We start from the raw sequence: 24,956 nt of genomic DNA, 5'->3' as shown, positions 1-24,956 counted from the left end.
AGTCTTCCCTCCTACTTTCCTAAGTATGCCTTCAGAATGAACTGGAAGGCCAGGTTCAAATTCAGAACCTCGAACTCTCTGAGTTCTGCAGCAGGACCTGGCCAGCCACCTTCTCTCCCTACCTCAGGCCCCATCCCATTGCAAAGGACGTCACACTGCATGTGTGTGTGGATGTGTTAGTCCGGTGGCTAAGCTCCTTTCCTGCCTCCTTAAGCAGCCTTGGGTCCAAGGCTGTCCCCAGAGCAGCGGCAGAGTCCACCTGGGGAAGAAGGGCCCAGGGAAAGGGACTCTGCAAACACTGAAGGGAGCTCAGCGCACAGGGCAGGGTATTCCGGGACCCTGTGTACTCAGACTGCGGTTTACAGGTGGGGTCGGCAGCCAGGCAAAGTTGTTTGGTCTAAAGGCATTCATGCGGATTCAAACACTGACTATAAAGACAGTCTGGATGCAATATCTGTCCCCAAGACCTCACCTCCTCACCTCCTCACCTCTTCACCTTCTCACCTCCATTGTGCACCAGAGTTAAATCTGCTAATCTGGTTTTCTGGTGGGGATCTTGTCCCCTCCTAGCTCCATGCAGGTCCTTCCTAAAGCTGCCTGTAAGTTAGAGGACAACATTCGCAGATGAAGGAAGGTCCAGGGTCTCCTACTAGAACTTGCAAAGACCCAGGACACTCCTCCTCCTCGGCCTTCTCACTTTCCTCAGGCTGGATCCACCAGCTCCCTGCAGTCCAGTGTTCACACAGGCTCTTCCATCCCTGCTTTGTGGACTGCAGACAACTGTGTCCTAGCCTGTTAATGTGTGACCCACCCTCCACGCTTGTGCAGTGGTTGGCTGCTCTGGATGTGATGGCAGTCTTGACTACAGGTCAGCTCCTTTGGCCCACCTTGTCCAGAGCTCCTTTTTAATAACTCCTGAAAGATTTCTCTCTCTTTGAACTTTACAATAACAACAAACTAATCAGCTGAGAATAGGCTTTCAAACAGACCTGAGTTTAAAACCAAGATCTGCCGCTATTAGCTTTGTGAACGTTATTCAAACTCCCTAAGACACAAGTTTCTCATCTGAAAAATGAAGATGATCTTAGTCACTTTTTGCTGTAAGAATTAGATGAGCTAATGTATGTAAAGTTCTTAGCTTAGCTCCAGGTACATGGTAAGGGTTTCATAAAGTCCTTGCTTCAAAAATATTTTTAAGGGTTTGTTTTCTCCAATGTCTATAGAAACTCCTTCTAAGTCTGGGTGTCAGTTTAGCATTCAGGGCCCTTTTGCAGTTACCTCTTCTCATCCTCTGTCTGCCTGATGTGGCTTTCCTGATCCCGCCAAGTAAATGTACACACATACCACAAGTGACTCATACTTCCTGGCCTTTGTGTCTCTATCCCATCATTCTAGCTGCAGTATGTCCAGTTCCTGAATAGCTCTTGATATTGGTCCTCACCTCTCCAACTCTAAGCCACAGTGGATCTCACAGCCTACTCACCTTTCCTGTAGAACCAACACCAGTCTCCTCTTTGCACTCTTCTTTATCTGTGGTAGATTATTCTTCTCACAGTAGCTTTAACTCACCTCTCCAAGCCTATATTCTCTGGGACCTTGCCAAGGAGTGGAGTGCATCTCCCCTACCCTGAACTCGGGTGCCCTCTGTGGCTGCCCTGACCAATGGAAGGGGGCAGGAGTGACTTCCAGGGTTCGTGATCCCAGGACTTAGGCAGTTTCCACATTAGGCCTCTTGGAATGTTCACTCTGTGAAAGGCCAGTCTCTTTGTTAGAAATCCAACCACCCCAAGATACCACACAATAAGGAGGTCTAAGCTAGCCTCGTGGAAAGCATGTTTGGAGCAAGAGAGCTGTCCACCCCCTCTCCAGGCTGTTTTAACCATCTGTGTTAAGCCAGTCCCCTGATTATTAAGATGACCCCATGATCCTCATTTCCTGGTATTTACACCCCTGTGTAGTCACCTCCTACATTGCACCAGGATTTGTCTGCGTGACTAATGGCATAGGGCAGGAGTACTTACTGGCATGTTGCTATTAAGATTAGGATATAGGAGATTGCAGCTGCCATCTCTTTCCTCTTTACCTCTGCAGTATATCACTTGCTCTGGAGAAATGCAGCTGCCATGGAAGCTAAATAATTTGTCTAAAGTTGCATAGCTAGTAAGTCCTGGAATCAGGATTTACATTCAAGCTACATGATTTCAAAGCCCAGGTGGTTAACCACCATGCATTCTATGTCTCCTGGAATTCTGGAAAGTCCAAGTGTACTTCTTATTCCGTAGTAACAATTCCTCAGCCTAGCCTTCACAATGCACAAGCCAAAACATATTTTATTTCCTAAGTAAAACAGCATCAGATTTATTAAACTGCAGAACTTTATTTGTGTAAGCCAAATATCACAGAGTATATTCACTTCGATAATTCATTTTCCTTTTTTCTAATTGCTTTGTCAGAGCATTTTGTTTCATTTCTTTACGTATGTCTGCAGATCATTCTTCTCCTGTAGCATTAAAAACATAGGAAAAAGCTTCACTTCATGACATCAGTCAGTGTTCTTTCCTGGCATTTATTTATTTCTCCTCCTCTCATTTTTCTATACAGATTTGCATTGAGTGGGTTAGCTGCAATCATAAGCCAAAAAAAAAAAACCCCACACAAAAATTGACCTATTGTGAAGTAGGAAACTGCTTTGGGGCCAAGATATCTGCTGTCTAATGCTGCCCATGCCAAGGTTTTGTTACTCCTAACTTTATTGTTTAAATCTATTTTATTTTGCTTTTCAGTGTGAGTGCTGGTAGCATGGTTAACGTCTGTTGACTTGCTGATAGCCTACTGCATACAAGGCACTATGCCGTGTTTGGTGGAGGCTAAAACAGCTGCAGCAAAGGCTCCTGTTCTAATTTGCTAGCTGCCGGAATGCGATATACTAGAAATGGAACGGCTTTTAAAAGGGGGAAATTTATTAATTGCAGGTTTACAGTTCTAAGACTGTGAAAATGTCCCAATTAAAGCAAGTCTGTAAAAATGTCCAAACTAAAGCACCAACAAGAGATTATCTTCACTTAAGAAAGGCTGATGAAGTTCAGGGTTTCTCGCTCAACTGGAAAGGCCCGTGGCGAACAAGGCAACATCTGCTAGCTTTCTCTCCAGGTTTCTTGTTTCATGAAGCTCTCCTGGGGACATTTTCTTTCTTCATCTCCAAAGGTCTCTGGCTTTGTGGGCTTTTGTGGTTCTGGTGGCTCTTTCCAAAAAATGTCTCCTCTTTTAAAGGATCCTAGTAGGCTAACCAAGACCCACCTAGAATGCGTGGTCACATCTCCATCTAATCAAAGGTTAATACCCACAATTGGGCAAGTAACATCTCCATGGAGATAATCTAATCAAGTTTCCCACCTATAGTGCTGAATACAGATCAAAAGAAACAGTTGCTCCCACAAGATTGGATCAGGATTAAAACATAGCTTTTCTAGGCACATAATCTTTTCAAATGAGCACAGCTCCTGCCTTCAAGAAGCTTAAATCTACTAATAGTTAATAAGTCCATCAGGCTGTCTAGGCGGCAAAGGGACAGAGGACAGGGGTAAAAAAGAATTTAATAATTCACTCCCAAATATTTTTGAGTGTCTCCAATGTCCTAGATAGTTGGACCTCATCAGTGAACAAAACAGACAAAAATCCATGCTACATGGAACTACACTCTAGTGGGAGGAAGCAGATACTAAATAATAAACTTAATATATGAGAGTTGCATAGCATATTGGAAAGTGATATATGTTAGAGAAAAAATTAACAGAATAAGGAAGAATGGGGGCATCTTCTTTCGAGTTTCTTTTATATGCCAGATTCTTTGCAAGTATTCTTTTTTTAAAAATGTATTTTTATTGACAAATCATCACACACATGCAGTCCATACATGGTGTACACTCAATGGCTCACAGCAACATCACATAGTTGTATATTCATCACTATAATCATTTTTAGAACATTTGCATCACTCTAGAAAAAGAAAAAAACAAAGAACTCATACACCCATACCCCTTATTCCTCCCTCTCAATGACCCACAGTATTTCAATCTACCCAGTTTTTACACTTTATCCCCCTTATCATTTACTTATTTTTTATCCTTAGTATTTTTTTGCTCATCTTTCCATACCCTGGATAAGAGAAGTATCAGACACAAGGTTTTCACAATCACACAGTCACATTGTAAAGCTATATATTTATACAGTCATCTTCAAGAATCAAGGCTACTGGGACACAGCTCTACAGTTTCAGGCACTTCCCTGTAGCACCTCTAATACACCATAAACTAAAAAGGGGATATATATATATATATATATAATGTGTAAAAATAACCTCCAGGATAACCTCTTGACTCTGAAAATTCTCAGCCACTGACACTTTATTTTGTCTCATTTCTCTCTTCCTCCTTTTGGTCAAGGTTTTCTCAGTCCCATGATGCTGGGTCCTGGCTCATACATTGCCAGGGAGATTTGCACCCCTGGGAGTCATGTCCTGCATAGGGGGGAGGGCAGTGAGTTCATTTGCCAAGTTAGCTTAGAGAGAGAGGCCACATCTGAGCAAAAAAGAGGTTCTCTGGGGGTGACTCAGACCTAATTCCTCTGCAGGAATAAGTTTTGCAAGGACAACCTCCAAGATTGAGGGTTCAGCCTATTGATTTGGTTGTCCCCACTGTTTGCAAGAATATCAGGAATTCTCCAAATGGGAAAGTTGACTATTTCCTCCTTTCTCCCCAGTCTCCCATGGGGATTTTTTTGCAGGTGTTCTTGATCATCAAAAGAATTTCATTTTATAAGTGGAAAGTAAGAATTTTATGCTCAGGAAAATTAAGAAATTTGGAGTGAAAGACAGGGACCTCAGATCTTTATAATCCAAAGGACACAATACAACTGCACCATGTAAGCTCCCTCTAAAAATGTTAAGATAAAGACACAAGCAAAGTTGCATGGCAGCAAAGGAGAAAGCAGCGAATTTCAAATAACACTTTATGGAAAGCTTCATTCGTGGAGTACTTGGTGTCTGAGTTGGGTCTCAGTGAGATCAGCAGAAAAGAAGAGGGGGGAACGATCATTGAGGGAACTTTGTGGATCCATGAATATTTATCTATTTCACACCCATGTGACTGCATATAAAGGTTTTACTATGTCGAACATGAAACTTCAAATAGTTTTCCTAATAAGAGAGGACCTATTTTCTAAAAGCCAGCATGCAGTTCACAGCACTAGAACATTCAAATAAATGCAAAGAACATAGAGTCATGCTCTAACAATAAGCAACGGAACTGCCAAATCAGCTTTACTAGAATAAAAATTAAGCCTGTGGTTCTGAGCCAGAGACCTCTCGGGAGAAGCTGTGGCCCGGCCGAAGCCCCCTGCCTCTGGACAGCACAGCTCCTCAGATCTTAAGGGGAATCTGCACCGTGAACACCCTTGCTCATTCATTTTAGGTCACAGAGTTCTACCACTTGCTTTTCCCATTACGGAAATTGGAGCTATTTTTTTCCCCAAGCTTTCTTTACTAATGGTAATACCTTGGCTATCTTCCAATCAGTCTTTTGAACTGAGTGCTTATATGCATTCCGCCGAATATAATGTAGACTGAGTTATTTTCCATTATCTGATCCGTGTTATTCTTAAGTCTGATAGATAATTTTCTAATCTTTCTAATAATGTTTTTCTATTTGTATACTTTTGATTGAAATGTAATGTTCATTCAGAGAAGTACAAAAATCGTCGAAGTGTACAGTTTGATGAGTTTTCACAAAGAGAACACATGGGAGCACCCACATATAGATTACAGAACAGCATCTTCCAGCACCCAGAAGCACCCCCGCCATGTCCCTCATCACTCCCCTCACCCTCCAAGGATGATTCAATTCCTCATAATATTGATCCGTTTTGCCTGACTTTAACTTTATATAAATATAATTGGGATCATATGGTATATACTCTTTTGTGTCTGGCTTCTTTTACCCAGCAGTGTATTTGTGAGATTCACCATGGGATTGTGTGACACAGCCCCCAGGTTGTGCCGCATTCCACGGGGCACCCGTGATGGGAAGAGACCACAATGCATCTGTGCTTTCTACTGTTGATGGGCACTGGGTTGTTTCCAATTTGGGACGAAAGCTGCATGTTCTTTTTATATTTTATCTTACATAACACCTAGATGATTGCCTTAAAAACAATTTACAGAGCTTGTATGTGGTTGACAAAAAAAAGTATTAGGATGTTAATGGATACTCTATCATTACAAGCAAAATTCTAACTTAAAGAAAGTTTCAATAGACAGTGAGCTCTTTGAAGACAAGGTCTGTATCTTAGTCCCCAGAGCCTCTTATAGGGTGGAGAAGGACATGCACTGGTATTCAGCAAGCACTTGATGAATGCATAAATGAAGTTTGCAAGTAGACAAGTTTCATCTTTAGGTAAGAAAACCACCCCCATCTTACTAATTAGTCCATCTTACTAATTAGTGAGTTTATTGTCAATGGGATAATTCCAGCAAGGGCTGGGCGATCAACTGACAGAATTCAGTCCCAGGAAAAATTTCTGTAGTGGGTGGGTGGCAGGTCTCACCAGATGACCCCAAATCTAAGTTCTAGGGTTCTATGTGACAAGTGGTAATGTCATAAGTTATGCCACTTTGGGTTCAAAGTCAGTAAGAACATGAGGAAACAAGTTGTTTTGCCTTGTTTTATTTTTGTATGTGGGTTTTATTTTGTTTTCATTAAATACTTTCCCAGGATTATAAAGAAAGCCAGTGTTTTGGTGAAATCTATAGCTTTCTCTATAGATTTATTTGGCTTGAATTTTTTTATTTGAGCGATTTTATTCACACACGTTGTAATTCATCCTAAGTGTATAATCAATGACTCTTGGTATAACCACAGAGTTGTACATTCATCACTAGCCAATATGAGAACATTCACATTTCTTCCAAAGAAAAAACTCCCAGAACTCTTATTCCCCCTATAATTGACACTTGCCTTTGGTATAGTGCCTTTGTTACAGTTAATGGAAGAATTTTACAATGTTACTGTTAACAATAGACCTTAGTTTGCATTAATTGTATATTTTTTCCATATACCACCTTATTATTAAGTCCTTATAATAGTGACATGCGCTTGTTTTAGTTAATAGTCAGAACTTTCTTACATTTGTTCGATTAACCACCGTCATCATTCACTGAGTTATTCAGTCCCAGTTTTTATGCACAGAAGTTTTCCTTCTGGTGATATGCACAACCCTAGCCTTCCTCTTTCAATCATACCCACTCTCAGCTTTGTTATTTTCGCTTACACTATTGTGCTACCATCACATAATACTGCTTTCCATTTCTGAACCTTTACAATCAACCTCATTAAGCATTCTGTATTCATTAAGCATCAATTGCCCAATCTCTACCTTTTTTCTATCTCCTGGTAACCTGTGCTCTTGAATTTAACTCTCAGAGTTTGCTCATTATAGTCAGTTCCTATTAGTGAGGCCATACAGGATTTGTCTTTTAGTTTCTGGCTTATATCACTCAACATAATGTCCTCAAGGTTCATCTACCTTGTGGCATGTGCTATGACTTCATTTCTTCCTGCAGCTGTAAAATATTCCATCATCTGTATACAACACAGTTCACCCATCCACTTGTCAGTCAACAAACACTTACTGTTTAGCTTGATTTTGATGTTGACTTTGTAACAGAGGCCCTATCACATAGCCCTAGTGTTATTATTGCTTCTACTTAAGGAAGAGCAAAATTCTCAGGAAGACAGAGCATCGCAACTGTGAAGAGCAGAAATTCAAGACCCAGTTTCATGGGATGAATCCCACCTAGTCCCACCATTTATAAGTGGTATAATTTTGCATGATTTATTCAGCCTATCTGTGCTTTGGGTTCTCATCTGCAAAATGTGGCTAATAACAGAATCATTGCAGGAATTTAATGTAAAGCACTTGAAACACAGCTTAACATATTGAGCACTTGATCCGTGTTAGCTCTTGTTATAAGTACTGCCACTCATATTGTCGATATTGGTTAAATGCTGCCCAACTTATTCGATCAATATTCATAGAAATGTTTAGGATCAAAGAGATGCTGTAAATTGTATTATTTATTTGTTCCCAACGCAAGGGTGATGACCCTGACGCCTCTTTTCTCCATGTTTAAACACTTGGCCCTTAGCGAAGAGGTGTAAGCAACCAAGCAGGAAGGCATCACTGACAACAAGGAGAGATGTGCAGAAAAGACCTGGGGGTTATCGCTCTAGAGTCTCCATTTCCAGAGCCTTGTGGGTCCTGAACCAGATGAAATGAGCTCTAGGTGAAGATGAGGTCCCACTTCCAGGGGTTGAGATGCCTGGAAAGTACATGGATACATTGGATGATAATGCTTTTGTCAATTAGTGAGTTTTGTTGAGTGATGTGACTTTAATATTCAATATGAGTAAGACATTCACAGAAGACGTCGTACAACTGCTTAGCTAATATACCCAAAATAATGTTTAGCTGCACTGATAATAAAGAAATTCCAATAAAAGCAACAGCAGAATACAGTTTCTCTTCATCAAATCAGTAAATACATTCAAATGATAATACCCAGAGCTGTTGATGGAGGTGAGAAAGGTGCTGGTGGGAGACTTAATTGGTAAAATCTTGTAGAATATAATTTAACAATATATGTCATGTAGATGTTTATGCCTTTGGAGCCATCTCACTTTTAGAATCTAGGAAAACATAGTCAGCAAAGATATCCATCACAGCATTACTTTAACAGTGAAACACTGAAAACCACTCAAGATTAGGAGGCTAATTAAGTATATGTCCTATTCAATACAGTCACGAAAAATAATGTTTACCGAATTTGTGATATGACAAAAGAGATTCTGCAATAATGTTAAGTGAAGGAAGCAGGTCACAAAATACAGCATGATTGATTTCAAAATCTATAACAAGTATTCATGCCTGAGGAAGACTGACTGTTTTTATAGTTTTAGGTGTCATTTGTCTTTTCAGTTCAACACTTTAGGTCACGAGTCTGTTGTCACATCACTCAACCAAACTCACTGATGGACGCGAGTGTCAGGGTCCAATGTTAGTCTCTGGGATTGAAATGAGAGAGGTATATTTTTATTCAGGAATGTACCAGCCATTAGACCACAAGACAGACATTTTGAGTCTACAATTCAAGGATTTTGTATTACTCAGCCTTTAGTTTTGGACTTGGAGAAAATAAATTGATTGGTGTGTGACACGGTGAGGTTGATCTGTCCTTATCTGAGCTAAACCAGTCAAAGACCAAGTGTGACATTTTCATTATTTAAATAATTTTGTAGCAAATAACTTCACAATGACTTTTTCTCTTATAATCTAAAAAATATCTATATGGGTTCTATCACAAGTTCTGGTCTGGAATTACTGTTTTGCTAAATATCCATGGGGTTTTCATGTCTGGTTTGGCTTTGCTTTTAGGCAGTTCAGTTCTGCTTCTTTAATACCCAGTTTCTGTCCATTTTGAGATGTGCTTCTAGATGGCAGGATGTTATGGAAAAGTCATGGAGTTCTGAATCCACACCAGCTTTGTAACTATGGAAAATCAAAATTTCTGAGTCTCATTTTTCCCTGCCCATAAAATGAAGATCCCAATGTGTACCCTACCATCTCATAAATCCTGGTGAAGGTCAAATTTAATATTACTTGTTTAAGGTACTAGAGGGAAATTATTAATCATAATTAATAATAGGAATAAGGTTTGAAATAACTGTTAAATAAAATTAGCTTTATTGTGTAACTATAGCAACTGTCCTTCACTTATGTACTAAACACTAGAGGTTTTTACCTTGGGGTCATGTGGTCTTGGACAAGCAATTTAATCTCTCAGACTCAATTTCCTCTTTTGAAATACACATTGATGCCTATTGCTCAGGACTGTGAGTATTAGGGACCACGGTATATGCAAAAGTACTTGGCAATGTGACTGACCACAATTATTATTATGATTATTTTTGGTTAAATGAAGTTAAAATTGCATCAATTGATCTAATAATTTTGGTTAAGGTTTATGGTTAACATGGAAAATTATGGCAAACAAAAAATACATTTTCATTGGAACAGAGCTAGGGTTTATAAGTAATTTTAATTATTTAATAATTTCTTCTGTTGTATCCTTTATTTGACTAGAGAAGTACTTTATAGGGACTAATTAACAGCCACATCTTATTTTAGAATTAGTGTTCCTTTTAGGTAAGACTAAACCTTATTCCAAACAGAAGTATTGTTATGGTGTATTTGAGTTCCCCTCTTGTCTGCATTTAGTTATTTGATAAATCTACTATGAGCCTGGCTTTATCCCTGGATTAATGTCAGGGATGCAGGTGCAGATAGGAAATTGGCTATGGTGAGAGGAAAGGAACCAAGGAGAGTCCTGAAAGGGTGGTCAGCTGAAATGACCACAGAAAACTAAAGTGTGATCTGGATCTGATATGGAATTATGCCTGCCTCCACTGGGACCCCGCTTCAGGTCTTTGATCTGCCCTGCTGGATGTGGGACCAGCATGTCTCCAACTGGTCCCAGACAACCCCCACATCAGTCCCAGAATGGGCCATTGCAGCCCTTGGACCAGCATGTCTCCAACTCAACCAGCCTCTGACCAACACTGACTTAGGCACCTGAAGCCACTCAGGGCCAAGTCAGGTTTATATGTGCTCCAACTGTCACAGCGGATTAAATTCTCATTTTTATACAGCAATAGCTGAGACAGAGGAGAAATAGGTGTTGGTAAAGATGTACTTTTAATGGCTTATTAGAATATAGACACAGACAAGGAATTTCTTAAGAGCTGAGGGAGAAAATGACAACAAGTGCTGGACATTCTATCTTTTCATTATTATAGAATTAAATTTGGAACAGAATACATTGGGAGATGATTTGCCTTATAATACGACTGACTAGAAGTTGAAGTTTAAAATTAGTCTTATAAAGCAAATCTATTCACAGTTTAATTTATAAATAGGAATACTTTAATCCCTTCAGAATACTAAGATGTGTACATGATGATTTTATGAAACTGTTGCATGTGCTACCAGATCTTGGAGCGTGTATTCACATTTGAAATGCCTTATAAAGGGTGCATTAAATCATTTCCAAAGTTTTGTAAGTGATCACGAATATTCTGAACTTATAGTAAAGAATGTACCTGGTGTATGTTATGCAGTGATTGTAGAGATTAAGCACATGGACTCTGGAGCCAGAGTACCTGGGTTTAGATCCTCATTCCTTTTCCAGCTGTATGACCTTGGGTAAATTATTTAAACCCTCTGACCCTCTGTCTCCTCATCTGCAAAACGAGGATAATAATGGCACTAACTTACAGGATTTTCACAAGGAATAAATGTGCCAATACATGGGAAACATCTAGAATACTGGGTTATGTGTTTCCTATTATTTTTATTACCATAAACAAATAATAACAATAATTTCCCCATATTATCTTCTACTCACTCATTAAAGGTTGGGTTTGCCATCTTTATTCCAGTGAGAACTCTAGCTTGGCTCAAGAGATAGCCATGTTACATGATAATGAATATACAACTATGTGATGAAAAAAAAGAATATTCATATTGTATGTTGATTGGTTTTATTAATAAAAAATTTTAAAAATAAATAATGGTGGGAACAAATGTTAAAATAAATATAGTAGATTGAAATTGTAGTGACCAATGAAAGGGAGGGGTAAGGGGTATCGTATGTATGAGTTTTTTCTGTTTTCTTTTTATTTCTTTTTCTGAATTGATACAAATGTTCTAAGAAATGATTATGATGTTGAATGTACAACTATGTGACGATATTGTGAGTTATTGATTATATAACAAGAATGGAATGATCATAGGGTAAGAATGTTTGTGTTTGTATGTGATTATGTTTCATAAATAAATAAAAAAGAAAAAGCCCATTGCCAGTCATTGATTCCTAAAAAAATTCCCCTGAGTGTAGTTATTGATGCTATTCTCATGCCTCCTTTCCCAGAAGTAACAACCACCATCTGGAGTTTGGTGATCGACATTTATACATGTATACATATATATATGCACATATTATCTCTAAACTATTTTCTGGATTATTTTCTCAAAGCTATCTTCCAGTTCACTAATTCTCTATTCAGCTGTAGCTAATCTGCTGTTTAACCCTTCCACTGAGTTTTCTGTACCACTAACTATATTTCTGATTCAAAGGGTAGATTTTTTTTTCTTCTTCAGTGTATCTGCTTTTTTCTCAAATTATCTTATTCTTTTGATATTATTTCAATATTTGATTGTATGAATTCAATTACTTTATATCTTCTTATTTATGGTCTCTACCAGATTATTTCATTATTTAAAGTTCTGGGGAGTATTAAAAAAATGAGAGAGAGGTAGCCATGTTAGAAAGGAGATGAGTCTCCACCCTCCTCACTCCACCTCTAATTCTACTCTGGGTAAGAGTTCTGTTTAAATGAGTGGAATAGCAGATCAGACTTCTCTTTGTGCTCTTATTTCAATGGTAGCGAATTGTCCATCCACATCTATATCATCTAATGTGTGTCAAGGCTTTGCTGGCTCCTGTTGAATACAGAGACAGAAGGAAACCTGCTCCCTATAGTGTATGCTGCTGTACTCACTCACTTCAAACAGTCTTCTTCTAAAATGTACATTTAAAAATAAATATACATTGAAAGAATTGCAAAAAGGGATCCAGTAATCATACAAATGATATCTGTATCAAATGCAAACAAACAAAAACAAAAACATGGTATTTTCTTTAAGAGAAGTTGTGCATAGTTTGGTTAATTTTTTACCCTCTTAGCATATAAAATGAGGTCTACATAGCAGAGACAGGAACATTAATTGAAATAGTTCAAACATTCGAGAGTTTTCTTTATCTTTGAGGCTAGTAGCTTAGTGGTCCTTAAAACATTTATAAAACCTGCTGCTATTTTTGCCTAATAAAAATTAGGCAGGTTATTATTTGATGCAATTTTTAGAGCATGGGGAAGGGAGGATAAAGGAGCTATCTGATTGATGTTACATGGAACTTGGGTATCAGGGATTTTACGGTACCAAAAATAAATAAATAAATAACCTTTGCAATTTTACAGCTCTTTTCTCTGGTGAGTTAGCAAAAAATTCTAAAAAGTAGGAGTATAAAGCTCTTTATAAAGGGCCACATTATATGCTCGGGTCAATTTGAAGATGAAAGTACCAAAAGCAATATTATATTTCTTGCAATGGCAGCCATCCAAGTCATTGGGATTGCTTTTAATTAAACCCAAATAAGCTCCTGTCGAAGAGCAGAGAACAAAGCAATACCTCTTTAGAACTGCGCTGGCCTTTCTGACCGTGAAAGCAGAGTTTCAGATCTACACGTTCTGGGGAAACGTGGTGACATCCACGCATTCACCTTTCTGTCCCTTCCGGAGATGCTAAGTGCTTCCGTCGCATGTTGAATACAGAGACAGAAGGAAACTCCATGAACAGCTGCCCACGGCACTAAAATGAGGGGAAATAAAGTTGTACCTGAATTCACGATACGTGATGCCTTTATCCAATCAAAAGGTGATTGCCCCCTCTACAGGACTCCTCTCCTTCCTAGAGCGGATGAATTTTTTACTTCTGTTGAGGGGGTGTTTGTCCTGCTCTATTGCCCCGTTTGTCTGTCATGGTTTCTACATTTCACATCTCACCTCTCCTAGGGAGAAGCTAGAAACTCTCAGCTTCCCTTGCAGCAAAGGAGCAGACGATTGAGGCCAATCTGAGGACACTTTTGTGAAAGGCTTTGATTCAGAAGAAAAGAGTGTGGGGAAGTAGACACGATACGGTAGCTATTTACAGGCAGGGTTGCTGGTGGAGGAGTCTGGTTTCTGGGGACAGAGGTGGGGAAGCTCTGGCATTCATCAGTGCTGGAGTCCTGATAACAGTGCCTGGCGCTGATGGGGGGCAAATTTTGGCTGGGGCATCCCAGAGTGGTTTGGACATGTGTTCCTGTCATGTGGGCTCTAAGCTGATTCTTTGGTGCTCTCAGAGACCCAGTGAGTGAGCTGCTTAATATCCTTTAATAAATTACTTTTCCACAGGAATCATCTCATACTTTTTATTTACAACTAAGGACCCTAAAGAGTAAAGTATTTTTTAAAAAACAGGATTATTTTATGCACTCTCCAATTTTATCACTCTGCTTCTGCCAGAGACTTGCATTTAATTCTTGACAGACTTAATAATTCTGTTTTACTCTGAGTGTGTTCAAAACAGATTTGAAGAAATATAAACAACTTTTAAGCAGTTTTTCATGATATTTTTGGAGTGATTCAGAGGGACAGATGTATTCTGGAAGGCTGTGAGTTTTGTTAATCAAAACATACATAGGGCCGCGGTGGCTCAGCGGGCAAGAGTGCTTGCCTGCCGTGCCGGAGGACCCCGGTTCGATTCCCGGCCCCAGCCCATGTAAAAAACAAACAAACAAACGAAATATAATAAAACAAGAAAATGTTTCCCTTTCTTCCTCCCTTCCTTCCTTCTCTGTCTTTCCTTCCTTTCCTCCCTCTCAAAAAAAAAAAAAAAACATACATAAACAACATAAAAAAAGAAGGCAATGAAGAGTGACAATAAAGGCGTGGAGGCTAAGGAGGAAAAAAAAGGTAGTTTAGAAGAGGGGCTAAGCTGTTACTCTGCACCAGTACTTTGCATACGGCATAATAATAAGCTCTAACCACTGCAGACTATGGAAGGGAGATTGAAGTTACTGTTAGACTTTGAGACGGGAGAAAAGAATGTGGAATAGAAAACTGAGAAAGGACTGGAAGGAGAAAGCAGATTTCAAATATCAGTAGGAAAATTGTTCTTCAAGGAAACCATGGAGCCCAGGCCCTGGACAAGAGGGAAAGCGGGATGCCTTGACATCAACAGGGCTCCTCCTGGGCTGCAGGATCCTGTCTTGACACATGAGGTCGTCAAAAAGCAAAGCCGAACCCGAAAAGAATCAACAGTGCGTGCCGGCCAATGAAATAACACTGGTTATATAAATGGTTGTACCTACTCGGAGTTAGTCCTTTGCCTTAAGGATCTCTGTTTTGGTTTTGCATCTTGCCCATCTACTGGCTCCATCATCATCCCCAAAAGCGTTAATCAAACGCTCTTTGTAGGGCATGGCCCTAGGTCCTGCTCGGAGAAAATCAGGAAGAAACTGCTCCAGGTCTCAAGGAAGGTCTCCAAGCCTCCCTCCTTTCCTGGACCCATCCTACTCGAATGCCAGGTTACACCTTAGCAGGAACTGACTGATGAGGTCAGAAGACCGACTTGCCCCTAACTTTTCCTCATTTAATTATCAGTGCTCTGAGAACACCAACATGCTTTATTAACTGTTAATATTTTCTTGTGATTTGAAGTTCAAACAACTAAATTCTAAGAACGATGTACTTACGAATAATCAAAGGAGCAACATGGAAAGCTATTTCTCCTCTTCCCTTTTCTCATAAGTATTAGATCTAAAAGGAACTTACAAAGGAAAACAAAGCTAATAGTTTATTACTGTCTTTGATATGCAAAGTTTTGTTTTGATGTGGCTATTGAGTCTTAGTTAATATCAAACTTTCATATTTGTTGGAAAAATTTCTCTGAATGTTTTGGATGCCCAGATTATTGCATAGAATATGAAAACAAGATTTCAAGTAAGAATCAAAAATTGATCTGAATCTTCAGCAAATAGGAAATTTTATCATTTAAAAAATATAATAGTGTCCTTTACCTGATAAAATTTTCTTAAAATACTTTAACTAACAGCAACTTGTAACTAAAATTATTAAAAGGGTACACATTTTTAAAGTAAAATATTTATAAATGTCTTGCATTAAAACTTTGGGGCAGAGGATTGACCTGTTAGAAGACAGAGGTACAGAAATTTTAAAAATCAAAGTATGAAAAACCCTTTTCTTAGTGTCCAATACATGAGAATTGAAAAGAATGATTATTTCTGTTTAGTGAACCATATCTCTCTTATTAACTTTAAAGTTTATTCTTTCTTTTAAAAAATCACCCCTTATTTTTAATTAAAAAGTATAGAAAAATACAATAATGTTAACATTTAGAATATTTCTTTCATGTTTTTCCTTCAAATATGGTATTGTAGCTGAAATCATGAAGCATCCACAATTTTAAATGGTTTTCACTTGGTAGTCTTGAATGATTTCCCTATTTATTAAAAACTCTTCATTAATATCGTTTGAATGGTTACATGCTGTTTTATCACACAGATAAGCCAAAATACGCTAAGCCAGTCTTCTGTTAGATATTTTAAGTTGCTTCCAAGGTAGTGCTGTTATAAATAATTCTGCACTGAAGGGCTTTGTGGATACAGTTTCCTGTTTTTAGAGTTCCACTGTAGGGGGACTCTGGAAGGGAGATTATTGTTCCAAATAGTAGGAGAAGTCAGAGAGCTTTTGGCCTATATTGTAAGTTGTTTCCTTAAACCCTGAAATAGTGGTACCAATTTAAACCACCATCAGGGATATATCAGAAAAGACATTTTATGATTTTTGAAACAACGCTCTGTGATGTCTCATTTCCCCATTTTCCATTTTTCCTTAAATTGGTTATTATCAACATGTAGAGTAACTATAGATTTTTAAATAGTTATTTACCCGTGGCTAGCTATTTTACTTGTCTTTCTCTTGATATTTATAGATACAAAGTCCTAATAGCTACATATAATGATAATTTCTTCTTCTTTCTTATGATTATGTATCAAATCTTTGGTTCATGTTTTTATTCCATTAGCTGGAGCTTATAAAACCAAGCTAAATAATATTAATGGTAATGACTTCTTTTTTTTATTCCAGATTTTAATGGGAATGCTTTCATCCTGATAAAACTATAAGGTCATGGCTTACTCCTCTTTTATATGGTGCTGAACTCAATTTGTTGGGATTTTATTCAGGAATCTTGCATTTATATTTATGATTGAAATTGCCATGCAGTTTTATTTTTTTGTATTATCTCTGTGAGGTGTTTGATATGGTGTTTTGGTCTGCTAATGCTGCAGGAGTGCAATATACCAGAAATGGATTGATTTTATAAAGATTTATTAAGTTACAAGTTACAATTCTAAAGCTGTGAAAATGCCCAAATTAGGGCAACCACAAGAAGATACCTTCTTAGAGGAAAGGCAGCGTCCGGGTTCCTGCATCACGTGGGAAGGCACGTGGCGCAGTCCGCTGGCCCTCCTGGGTTCGTTTCACAACGGCACTTTCAGCTCCCGGAGGTCGTTCCGTCTCAGCCACGGAAAGACAGACGCAGAAGACCGGAGTTCAGCTGCCACAAGCCAAGTGCTTTAGTTTCTTAGGGCTAAAGCACCACAAGCTAGGAGGCCCAAAACAAGAGAAATTTATTGTCTCGCAGTTCCGGAAGCTAGAAGTCCGAAATCCAGTTGTCAGCAGTGCTATGCTTCATTCGAAGTCCATAGGGAGGGCTCCGTCCTGCCTCTCTCCTGGCTCCTAGCGGTGACTTGAAAGCAATCCATGGCACACTCTGCTCAGTTGTCACATAGTGTTCTCCTCTTTGTGTCCAAAGTTCCTCTTTTTATAAAGACATCAGTCTTATTAGAGCATTACCCTACTCCAGTATGCCCTCATTTTAACTTGCCTCATTCCAAGTGTAAAAACCCTATTTCCAGATAAGGGCACATCCTGCAGTCCTAGGGATTTTGAGAGACACAACTCGATCTGTACTGTCCACCCTCTGGAGCCCTCAAATCCGAGTCCTTCCCCCATGCAAAACACATTCTCCCCATCCCAATATCCCAAAAGCCTAAGCCATCCAGCATTCACTCCAAATCCAAAATGTCATCTTGTATGGATATGGTCCATCTGGGAGTGAAATTCCTCTCCATCTGTGAACCTATGAAATAAAGAAAAGTTCTCTGCTGCCAAAATGCAATAGTGCAACAAGCATAGGTTAGATACCTTCATTCCAGAAGAGAGAAGTTAGAAGGAAAAAAGGGACCACAAGCAAGGCAAATTCTATTAAACTTCATGGCCTGAGAGTAATCTCCTGTGTCTGAATGCTCTGTTCTCTGGCTCCACTGGGGTGTCAGCCGCCCCCCACATCCAGCCTCTGAACACCAAGGTGGAGGCCTGCCCTCTTGGCTTGTAGCGGTCCCAGGCATTTGCACCCATGTAATGCATCCATGTTCTGCCGTTGTAGCGTTCTTCCTTCCTTTCATCCTATTTCTGTCCCTTTCAGGCTGGGCTGAACAGTGTTTCTGATGAGATTGCTGACTGGATTCACAAGACATGCACCCAATCTCTTTAGCAAAAGTTGTCCAGCGACATCCTTAACCATGTTTCCAGAGGATGCTATCTGGAGAGACTGAGAATTTGCCAACTCATCTCATGGTGGTCATTTTGCACTTAATACTCACTCTTCAATGAAGCTCTTTTCTCTCACATTTTACCATAAGCTACAAGGAGAAAGTGTGCACATGGAAGGTTGCACATTCCACATTTTGCTTGGAAATCTCCTTGGCTAAATAACCAAGTTAATCTCTTGCAAGTTCTACTTACCATACAACACTAGAAATAATTCAGTCAATTCTCTACTACTTTATAACCGGATTGTCTTTCTTCCAGTTTCCAATAACACATTCATCATTTCCTTCTAAAGCCTAACTAGATGCACATTTAGTGTCCATATTTCTAGCAACGGTCTCTTGAAGGCAATCTAGGATTTTTCTATCAAGATCCTCAAAATTCTTCTAGTCTCTACCCGTTACCCAATTCCAAAGCCAGTTTTATCTTTTAAAGTATTTGTTACAGCAGCACTGCACTTGCTGGTACCTTCATTGACTGTAGAACCAACATGAGGAAGTGTGTTTTTGTGATCCCTTGTTGGAAATCCTAGACCAAATTCTTTTCTTACGCGGAATTCTTGTGTCTATATCCTCAGAAAAGCTTCAGAGATGAGTGACCTCTTTCAGAAACAGGAATCACACAGCCTTAAGGTAATATCTGAGATAGTGAGCCGGAAGGACAAGACGGAGCCCATTAGGCTTGTAAGGCACCCACTGGTAATGCACCTCGGCCTGCTATGAGATGAGTGAGAAGTGGGGGGAAAGGGTAGAACTTCTTCCCTAGTAATTCTGAGAGAGAAGTAGTCCATAATCCCAAAGAGACCTTTGGTAAATTATGGCTTAGATTTAATTTCAAAATAAGACTTCATATTCTCTCTCCTGGAATTGACAATAGCTTAGGATGAACTTGATTTGACTTTACACAGGCATAAAGATGGACAGCTACCTCCTTGGCATTTGCAGGAAACCCTTATCCAAGTGTGTGAAGAAGAGGCAGTGAGCGCAATTCATTCAGGCATTATAAAAGAACCAACAGTTCTCATATGCCAGTGAATATAGAAATGAACTCAAATTGTATTGTGGGAGAATGAATGTCTTTACAGGATGCATTGTTATGCAAGAAACTATCAATAAAGCATCTGAAAATTATTCTTGGGAGTAGGATAAGGGAGATGTATAAGTTTTCCTTTTTCTTTTCTTAGTATTAATAGACTTTACTACATGCATTTTTTTTTTTTGCATGGGCAGGCACCAGGAACCGAACCTGTACATGCATTTTTAATAGCTAGATCATATGGATAAATCAGTATGTCTATTACTAAAATAAAAGAGCTGAGTGTTGGGACACATATTTGGAGAAGGAAGATTATGCAAGACAAATTTGGAACATGGAAATGATAATTCTCCCTATAGTAGGAAAATAATTTAATAAAATGTAATGCATTAACAGACCTAGGAAAGAATATTAAAAAGAAAAATTTAGCCCATGATAATGTGAAAGACCCAATGGGAATATTCAGATTTAAAATATAAAAAATGTGGATACAGAGAAACCATAACACTTGTTATAAAGCTTAGAACAGCCGTAGAATTCACTGGAAGAGGAAGAGAAGGGAAAAAATTCAGAGATCACTGCTGCCACAAAGGAGACACCTGCGTTTTGATATAAATCAAATTAAAACTACAGGAATACAGATTTCTTAGGTTATTATTTTACTATTACCCCTCCAAAGACTGCACTGCAGGATTTGAAGCCACGAGTCCATCACATAGAAAGATCCTTGATAAGGCTGATTTGGGAAAGAAAAGTTCAGATAGGAATGTAGAATATCTATCAAAGATTTGAATAATTATTCAAAACGAATTAAGTGTCTTCCACATGTAAGGTATTGTATTGGGGATTTTGTGGGATTTAACACTGTATGAGACCTGGTGTCTTCACTCTCAGAAAGCTGAATGTTGTACTGCAGGAAATGAGGCAGACAATTTATAGCCAAGGTGGGAAGTAATGAGAGCCATCAGAATATAGAGCTGGGAAAGGTATTTTACCTACAATGGTTGGCAAAGGTATAGTAGAGAAGATGGCATTTGGAATTCCAGACAGTGGGTACAGCTTAGGCAGCTTTTCACAGAGGTGGAAAAGTTTGGCGAGTCTTGGGGGGATGGCATTTAGTATGGACTATTGATGTATAAGATTTGTGTTGGTAATACTGGGGGAAAGAATGGAAAAGAAGACTTGTACCAGGTTACAGGTGGCCTTGCATGCCAGGCTGTTCTAGTTTGGGTTCAGGAGTTTGAGAGCAGGTAGTTTAGTTGAGAAGTGATTCAACGAAGTACTGTGGGCAGGTGAAGAAATGAGACAGGGAAAGGAAATTAGATGGTTGATTAATGAGTGGATTTCAGCTATATGCAACTGGACGCCATCCCATAAGGGACAGATTGTATGGAGTATTCCTCAGAATGAACTCTCCATCGGGCAAGAAAACATAAATATCTACCTATCTTAAAACTTAAATATTACCATCTCTCATTGGCTGAAGGTCTATGGGACCATGCTACAAGCAATAGGGTGGCTGAAACAGAGACTGGTTGATACCTGTGGCCTGGGTCATCCTGTCCACTTAATGGTTCAGTGCCTCCTCAGTAGGCAATGATGTGAGACACACAGACAGGCCAAGGAGTCTGGACTTTATTTGATAGGCACTGTGCAGCCAGTGGGAAGATTTGGAGCCAGGTAATTTGTCTTTTCATATGGTGTTTCTCCTGGACATGTACAAACCAGCTGCTGGGACCCCACAACACTGAGATGGCTCCAGTCTTCTCTGCCACCTTCAGGGATCAGGGGTTCCCCTGCCTGGGACTGAGGCCTGTGGACTGCAACCTCCCCCTTGCGTCCTCTTAATCAGTTGTCATATGCACTAAGGCTAGACATTTTCTGAGTGACAAAATATACCTTATGCTAGACATAAAGATATCTACAGGAACAAAGTCCACAAAGGGGCGCAATCACAAGCACACACGGTGTACCCAGGGCACACTCATGATCAGCTTGGAATTTCCTTGGATTCATCCCTCTCCTTCATCTCATGAAAATTTCAAATGTAAAATTCTGCCTCTTTTCCCCAAGGAATGTCTCTTGTCCTTTTCATCTCTTCCCTTGCACGGGAGTCCTAAATCACTCACTGCCTTTTCCTCTGAGTCACTGGAGGAGGCTAAAGACCTCTTTCCCTGACCTTATCTAGGGCTTCCTCAGCAATTTGAGTGGAAAAAAAATCTACTAGAATTAAAGTTTTCAGTGAGCTAATTTTTCATATTTTCAGCTTTCCATCTAAACTCCTCAAGTTTCCCTTTTGCTTTATAAGATCTTGAAGACATTCTGGTTTTAGGAAAATATTTGGAAAACACCTTCTATGATTTAAGGACCATACTAGACACTCAAATACAACAGATGGAGTCACTCTTCTTGTTTATGCAGTAGAAATGAACTCAACACATGGCTCAGTTTAAATCCATAGATGGTGTGCTGGTTTGAAAGGATGTATGTCCCCTAGAAAAGCCATGTTTTAATCTAAATCCCATTTCATAGAGGCAGAATAATACCTATTCAATACTGTATGTTTGAAACTGTTATCAGATCATCTCCCTGAAGATGTGATTTAATCAAGACTGGTTGCTAAACTGGATTAGGTGATGACATGTCTCCACCCATTCGGGTGGGTCTTGATAAGTTTTTGGAGTTCTATAAAAGAGGAAACATTCTGGAGAATGAAAGAGATTCAGAGAGCCATTCAGAGAGAGCAGAGGAGAATGATATAGCCATGAGAAGCAGAGTCTACTAGCCAGCAACCTTTGGAGATAAAGAAGAAAAATGCCTCCCAGGGAGCTTCATGAAACAGGAAGCCAGGAGAAGAAGCTAGCAGATGACGCCATGTTCACTATGTGCCCTTCCAGATGAGAGAGAAACTCTGACTGTGTTCGCCATGTGCCCTTCTACTTGAGAGAGAAACCCTGAACTTCATCAGCCTTCTTGAATCAAGGTATCTTTCCCTGGATGCCTTAGATTGGACATTTCTATAGACATGCTTTAACGGGAACATTTTCTCAGATAGAACTATAAACTAGCAACCTATTAAATTCCCCTTTTTAAAAGCCATTCCGTTTCTGGTATATTGCATTCTGGCAGCTAGCAAACTAGAACAGATGGTTACAGAGTACCTACTATGTGCCAGGCACTCTTTTAAACTTAGGGACAGAATAAATTAAGATGCGTTCAACTGCAAGGAAGTCTCTAACTTAGGTGACTTTTTAAAAATAAGGAAATTTATTACCACACAAAAGAGGTAGGGCTGTTCCAGGCATCACATACCAGGGCTCTGGTTCAACTTTTCTGAAATTCACTTTGCTCTTACATCCTCCATGTGTTTGGCTTTCTACTTGCTCCACTGTATGACAAGACTTTGTAGAAGCCCTTTATATAGCATTCAGGCATGACAATACCCAGGAGCAGAAATGAGGCTTTTCTTCTCCGTTTACATTTTCAGGAGTGAGGAAACCTTTCTTAAAAGCTCTCCTGAAGTATTCTCTTCACAAGTCATTGTCTGGGGTTTTATAACATGTCCATGCCCAACCAATCCCTGGAACAGGCTGGGATTATGTGACTGACTTTGACCGATCAGGATGGCACGTCCAAATGGAAAGGTTGAATAGGCAGTTGGCTACTTTGGTCAAAAAGAGAACTAGAATGTGATAAAACCTTTATATTTTACAGGAAATACAGGAGACAGAGGAACATGCTAACACACACACATAGACATACAGATACAGTCCATACAGCTTACAGGAGAGAGGCCTAGGCTAGGGACTTGATATGGGAACTGTAGAAGTGTGGGTGGTATTTGAAGCCATGAGACTTGCTGAAGTCTAACGATGGAGTGAGTAGAGTTAGAGGACAGAAGGGATGGGTTCTGAGCCCTTGGGTGCCCAGTCAAAGGAACAAACCAATAGTTCAAATGAGATACAAGAGCTGAGACAACTAATGCTGAATATACGAACAGAAATGGAAAACCTCTTCAAAAATGAAATCGATAAATTGAGGGAGGACATGAAGAAGACATGGGCTGAACATAAAGAAGAAATAGAAAAACTGAAAAAACAAATCACAGAACTTATGGAAGTGAAGGATAAAGTAGAAAAGATGGAAAAAACAATGGATACCTACAATGATAGATTTAAAGAGACAGAAGATAGAATTAGTGATTTGGAGGATGGAACATCTGAATTCCAAAAAGAAACAGAAACTATCGGGAAAAGAATGGAAAAATTTGAACAGGGTATCAGGGAACTCAAGGACAATATGAACCGCACAAATATACGTGTTGTGGGTGTCCCAGAAGGAGAGGAGAAGGGAAAAGGAGGAGAAAAACTAATGGAAGAAATTATCACTGAAAATTTCCCCACTCTTATGAAAGACCTAAAATTACAGATCCAAGAAGTGCAGCGCACCCCAAAGAGATTAGACCCAAATAGGCGTTCTCCAAGACACTTACTAGTTAGAATGTCAGAGGTCAAAGAGAAAGAGAGGATCTTGAAAGCAGCAAGAGAAAAACAATCCATCACATACAAGGGAAACCCAATAAGACTATGTGTAGATTTCTCAGCAGAAACCATGGAAGCTAGAAGACAGTGGGATGATATATTTAAATTACTAAAAGAGAAAAACTGCCAACCAAGACTCCTATATCCAGCAAAATTATCCTTCAAAAATGAGGGAGAAATTAAAACATTCTCAGACAAAAAGTCACTGAGAGAATTTGTGACCAAGAGACCAGCTCTGGAAGAAATACTAAAGGGAGCACTAGAGTCAGATACAAAAAGACAGAAGAGAGAGGTATGGAGAAGAGTGTAGAAAGAAGGAAAATCAGATATGATATATATAATACAAAAGGCAAAATGTTAGAGGAAAATATTATCCAAACAGTAATAACATTAAATGTCAATGGACTGAATTCCCCAATCAAAAGACATAGATGGGCAGAATGGATTAAAAAACGGGATCCTTCTATATGCTGTCTACAGGAAACACATCTTAGACCCAAAGATAAACATAGGTTGAAAGTGAAAGGTTGGGAAAAGATATTTCATGCAAATAACAACCAGAAAAGAGCAGGAGTGGCTACACCAATATCCAACAAATTAGACTTCAAATGTAAAGCAGTTAAAAGAGACAAAGAAGGACACTATATACTAATAAAAGGAACAATTAAACAAGAAGACATAACAATCATAAATATCTATGCACCGAACCAGAATGCCCCAAAATACGTGAGGAATACACTGCAAACACTGAAAAGGGAAATAGACTCATATACCATAATAGTTGGAGACTTCAATTCACCACTCTCATCAATGGACAGAACATCTAGACAGAGGATCAGTAAAGAAATAGAGAATCTGAATATTACTATAAATGAGCTAGACTTAACAGACATTTATAGGACATTACATCCCACAACAGCAGGATACACCTTTTTCTCAAGTGCTCATGGATCATTCTCAAAGATAGACCATA

This window comes from Tamandua tetradactyla, chromosome 21 (genome assembly GCF_023851605.1).
Source record: "Tamandua tetradactyla isolate mTamTet1 chromosome 21, mTamTet1.pri, whole genome shotgun sequence".
Classification (NCBI taxonomy): Eukaryota; Metazoa; Chordata; class Mammalia; order Pilosa; family Myrmecophagidae; genus Tamandua; species Tamandua tetradactyla.
This window is presented reverse-complemented; position numbering follows the sequence as displayed.